Source organism: Rhinichthys klamathensis, unplaced genomic scaffold, assembly GCF_029890125.1.
Source record: "Rhinichthys klamathensis goyatoka isolate OS25496 unplaced genomic scaffold, OSU_Roscu_1.1 h1tg000040l_1, whole genome shotgun sequence".
In the NCBI taxonomy this organism is placed as follows: Eukaryota; Metazoa; Chordata; class Actinopteri; order Cypriniformes; family Leuciscidae; genus Rhinichthys; species Rhinichthys klamathensis.
Window position 1 is genome coordinate 4,744,202 of NW_026606587.1, and position 6,446 is coordinate 4,750,647.

The following is a 6,446-nucleotide window of genomic DNA, read 5'->3' on the forward strand; positions in this document are numbered from 1 at the left end:
TTAGAAATGTTGGCCCATATTGATAGGATAGCATCTTGCAGTTGATGGAGGTTTGTGGGATGCACATCCAGGGCACAAAGCTCCCGTTCCACCACATCCCAAAGATGCTCTATTGGGTTGAGATCTGGTGACTGTGGGGGCCATTTTAGTACAGTGAACTCATTGTCATGTTCAAGAAACCAATTTGAAATGATTCGAGCTTTGTGACATGGTGCATTATCCTGCTGGAAGTAGCCATCAGAGGATGGGTGCATGGTGGCCATAAAGGGATGGACATGGTCAGAAACAATGCTCAGGTAGGCTGTGGCATTTAAACGATGCCCAATTGGCACTAAGGGCCCTAAAGTGTGCCAAGAAATCATCGCCCACACCATTGCACCACCACCACCAGCCTGCACAGTGGTAACAAGGCATGATGGATCCATGTTCTCATTCTGTTTACGCCAAATTCTGACTTTACCATCTGAATGTCTCAACAGAAATCGAGACTCATCAGACCAGGCAACATTTTTCCAGTCTTCAACTGTCCAATTTTGGTGAGCTCTTGGAAATTGTAGCCTCTTTTTCCTATTTGTAGTGGAGATGAGTGGTACCCGGTGGGGTCTTCTGCTGTTGTAGCCCATCCGCCTCAAGGTTGTGCGTGTTGTGGCTTCACAAATGCTTTGCTGCATACCTCGGTTGCAACGAGTGGTTATTTCAGTCAAAGTTGCTCTTCTATCAGCTTGAATCAGTCGGCCCATTCTCCTCTGACCTCTAGCATCAACAAGGCATTTTCGCCCACAGGACTGCCGCATACTGGATGTTTTTCCCTTTTCACACCATTCTTTGTAAACCCTAGAAATGGTTGTGCGTGAGCATATTGTGAAATACTCAGACCGGCCCGTCTGGCACCAACAACCATGCCACGCTCAAATTTGCTTAAATCACCTTTCTTTTGCATTCTGACATTCAGTTTGGAGTTCAGGAGATTGTCTTGACCAGGACCACACCCCTAAATGCATTGAAGTAACTGCCATGTGATTGGTTGATTAGATAATTGCATTAATGAGAAATTGAACAGGTGTTCCTAATAATCCTTTAGGTGAGTGTATAACCTGTTTAGATGGAAAGGATCTCAAGGTGACTAGTTGAAGACGTTACTGTAGCTATACCCATTAATAGACATGGTACTTCCTTTAAAATAAATTCCAGCACAGCTCTATAACAAGCCGTAATGAAAATACCATTCATAATAAATAATACTTTAAAATGAACCCTTTTAATAAACTACATATGGCAATTTTTGAGTTTAATAAAATGTTGAGTAACAAAAACCCCATCTCTGCGTCTCTTTTACATTTCAAATCTCTCAATTCTCACCCTCTCTGAAAAGCCAAGCTTGTTTTATTATGAGCTCTGTCGCATTCTCTTTTTGCCAGCTAACTCTCCTCTGTTCGCGTTTTTTAAAACGGGAGATTCCCTCAAGAGTTTTAGCTGCTCCATGTCGAACTTTCCACTTCTCACAGTGACAACAATGCCACTCTTACACCATACACGTCAAAGTAGCCGGCGAAACCTTTCTCTTTTTACGTAAATGACGAGACATGCACGGGTGAGTGATGTATGTACACAATTTCCTGTGAAAACCATCCTGCCTGTCTAAATTTTGCTAATTTCGATTAAAAGAACTTACTAAAAGTACCTTCAGTTAAACATTATATAGACATTATAATAATAATAACCATGAAATGACAAAAACACGACAAAATGACTAAAACTTGACTAAAATTAAAATGAAAACAGAAAATATAAAAACATCTCATTCAAAATATATTAAAAAAAAACTATAATAGTATGTCATGGATACTAAAATAACACTGACACAAACAGACAGAATTTATTTAAGAAAAATGTTTAATCTTATGACTGCAGGTCTGAACAATATATCTCTGAGCAATAAGCAAAAAGGCTCCACTAGAAGTCTAAAATAACTATAAAGCGCTAGATCTTTTGAGGATAGCTGAGTGTTTACCTGTTTATATATATATAGCCTCAGCCCAAATTCATTTAGAATGGCATGAAGCTTGTGGCTAAGTGATCATTTTGAAATCTAATAAAGCAATAAAGTCACATCAGGGTTTACAGAAGAATTTCTCTGAAGGTAATGAGCACCGACATACTTTCAGATGCTCAGATGGATATATAATACACTTCAGGTCATCTCAGTTTAGTCTAGTCTAGTGTAGACCTTTAGCTGCATTAGATCACTTTTATATTTTTAAAATTTCTTCATGTCAATAAAAACTCTTACTAAATGTCTTAGATTGTCAATTTTGCCAAGAACTGCATTTCTTAAAGGTCCCAAGAGAACAGCAAAAGCAATAAAGCCTCACTTAACTGAAGAAAGAATAATGCTGCCAACTCTGTGGGGAAGCAGAGGAAATACAGTACAGTTTGTTTTTATCTATATTCATCTATCAAGCACCATGTGACCGGAACAATATCATTAAGTTAAGACAGTCTGAGAGGATATATTCTTGTCCGATGCACACATTTATCTGTTGTGTTCTTAAATATTACATTTAAAGCTAATATTGTTATATGTGTACTAAATTGCAACATCAATTTTAAACAAATACATGACTTGCATTCAGCAGTGCACTTTAACCATAATTCAAAGGCAATAGAAGTAATTATGGAATTACATACAAATATGTACTTGGGTCAATGACAAATAAGATTTTCAAGATGAAAAAAAAAATATTTTAAGCAAAACAGTATTAAAATGCATTTTTATGTCCAAAAAAATGTATGTGTTGATTCATACTGGTTTTAAAGCATTTTAGGCAGCATTAATTCATTATTAAACAAGATTTCTGATTTTACCACCCAGAAAATGTCAGGTGGTGCGACCATATATTAATTTAAAATAATATACATTTAATGTACTTAGCACTACTGGGACTTGTAAATATGAATCGTTGTAGTGTCTAAAATGCATGTCACATGGTAAATTTCCTTTCCATTTCTTTATTTATTGCCCTTTTATTCCAAATCATATAAACGGCTGCTTTTCTGTGTTCAAACACCCATTTTTCCATAAGAAATTTTTATGTTTTGTTTTTAACTGTAACAATTTTTTGTATACATTATATAAAGGTTTAGAGTTATATTGCTTACTTCATTTTGCAATTGCAGTGGGAATTGAAACATTTAAATGTAAATTTGCTGGTTGCACCACCTGACCATGACCGGTCGCACCACCTGACGTTGTGATCAATAATGATTGAAATTCACAAAATAAAAAGAAAGATATGTCAATTAATTTAATTCGGGTTTCAATTGGCTTTTTTATTTTAATCCTCTGACCAATTTATAGTGTATCTCCATCATATAATTAAATTTCATTAACAAGAAAGTGCAAAACAATACAGCATGTTATGAAAACATTTGATCATCTCATCAAGTGAGATATTTCAAGCCTTTATTTGTTATAATTTTGATGATTATGGCTCACAGCTTATGAAAACCCCAACAAAGGCTTGAAATATCTCACTTTGCATGTAATGAGTCTATATTAGTTTCACCTTTTAAGTTGAATTAGTGAAATAAATGAACTTTTGCACGATATATTTTTTTTTTTGAGTTTCACCTGTACTATATCATTTGTAAAATAAATTATTTTAGTTCAAATATTGAATAGAATGGGTAGTGGTTTGTTAATTATGTAATGGTCTCTTCTGTAATTCTGTATGACACTGCTATAAAGTATGTATTATTAACAAGTAATAACTGTAATTACCACACAAAAAATAACAGAACACCATATTAACTTAAGTTGTAATTTATCTAGATATTTTTACAATGTACTCTGCCCTTGCAACTGGATCATTTTTTAAACAAGCTCTGTGTCGTGCTGTTTTATCCTTGCTTGATAATGACATACACAGTATACAAAAACAAATTAAAATAGATTAATTTAAAGATGCAATTGTGTTAGTATCAATGTTGGTTATACAGTCCTATATTCTTGAAGAATAGGACTTTAAGATGGACAATGTGCTCTTTTAATTGTCACCCATACCATAATAAAATAAATATATATATATATATATGCATATGTAGATCACACCTTTAAACAAATTAAAAGCTTTATATATTTATTAAAATGTATTTAATATATTCAAAAACGTGAATTAACATGACTTTTTTAAGTTGGTTTAACTGTAACTCTGGTCGCAACACCTGACATATTGGTCACACCACCTGACATTTCAAACCCAATTCAAATCTAACAGGCATTAACTTGGACACCTATACAAATGTTTGACCATGTGCTCAAGGTTATACATACATTTTCTAAATCCAATACACATTTTTATAATAACAACACATTTTCAAAGTTTTCCAGGGGTCATACCACCTGACATGATCATTTGAATCAGCCTCATCATTACTCCAAAATGTCAAATTATCTAATATTTATGGGAGGGTGATTAACCTTGTTACTGCATCAAAGGGGTCCTTTGGGGTCTTCTGTGTGATGTCATATGCTGTCACATGGTTTTATTAAAGGAACATTGCATAAAATTGCATTTTTATGTCGGTCGCCCTCCCTGACATTGGTAGAAGTAAATTTTTCGGACAAAAGTTGTTTAAGTAATAGAATAGTTTTGAAATAGGACCGATACACTATTTCCCCTCATTTATAAGGAATTTAACATAAAATTATGCCAAACTATTTGATTAAGAATTTTATTGAGAAAATTAACCTTTTTATTGCAGTTTTTTTCTCTGCTTGTACGTTCGGACGGTCGCACCACCTGACATTTTTGGTCTTTCAAACACCAAAACTCAAAAAATCTATTGAATTTCAATAAAATGAAGAGGGTTTCTTATAAAGGAGATATTGTAGATCCATTTGATATATGACATGCATTTATTCAAATTCTTTTTAGGAAAATAATGCATTTGGACACAAAAAATACATGTCATGTCATTGACCCACTTAAGTCCTACTTAAGTGGGTCAAAAAACACACTATGTTCAACTTATTGTAATTTAAACTATAATACATTGTAATTTAATTGCATTTAACATGAAATTAGGTTGAACATTAGATTGAATTTGCACTTATGTTCTTTAAAGTATTTTTTTTTTTAGTTTAAATTTTTTCAAAGTGGTTTGCAACTAAAAAATCACACTTGTGCATTGAGTGGTGCGAATAAAATAAGATAATGTCAGGCAGAAAGAGAGAGAGGAGGAAAGAGACAGAAGAGGGAAGGAAGTACTTGATGACATAGACCTTGGTGAATAGTCTGCCCAGATTCTTGCAGCTGAATGGCACGCCAGGCATTTGTCTTGATTGTTCTTCCTGGTTGCGGCCGGGTTGGCGTGAGTCGCAGGCCAGATAAGCATCTATTATTTTTAGTGCTGAACAACGGCCCCGAGGGAGCTGTTATCCTGTTCATATCGACAAACGCTGCAAAAGAACACAGGAGAATGTGATAATAGAAGATACTCAACAACAGGTTGGATGTCATACCAGTGGGATGACTGAAAACATGAAAGACTTTGCAGCTCATCTGTCAAAATACTGGATTTGTGCTTTTTTTTTTAAATGTAGGTAATTAAAATGAGCTAATGCAACATAATTCATGAACGTATCCCAACTTATTATGGAGAGACAACCCCCCCCCCCCCCCCCCCCAAAAAAGTGATTTATTTAAAATACTTTTTTTAAGTAGATAAGCACTATCATCCATCAGTTTGACTCCAACTAATCGGAGCACAGCATGATTGACAGAGCCTTAGCCTTGTGACAAAATTCTTGACATATGACAACATTTCTGAGTTTCTTTGAACACCAGGACAAGGCAGTAAAGATTGGTATGAACAGATATTGCTCAGTCTGAACAGGCCTGTCTGGTTGCAGTGACATACTGTCAGGGTGAGAAGGTGACCAAGACAAGACAAGACATGACCAAGACATCGCCAACCCTGGAAACAATTTGTCTCTGTAATATAAAGTAATTTTGTATTACTTCAACACCATTATACAAATACATTTTGATAAATGTTATTCTGAATGCTTCTCATTTTTAGTATAATCTTCACTTGGCAACTGTTAATGGGTTAGCCGTATCAAATTAATCAGTTAAAAACAGTTGACAACAGTAAGCATTTATCCTGAATTTTATAAGATTTTTTTTTAAATCCTCTTACTCTTAATTGAATTAAACTAAGTGTTTGCGCTCGCAACATCAGGTTCAATACCCAAGAGAAAACACATACTGATAAAATGTTTACTTTAAACATTGTAAGCCACATTGGATAAAATGATCTGCCATGTGAATAAATTAAATCATAACTTTAATTTAATCTTAATTTAATTAATAATTGTATTAAATAATATCATATTATATAAGGTTACACTTTATTTCAAGGTGATGTAGTTACATTGTACT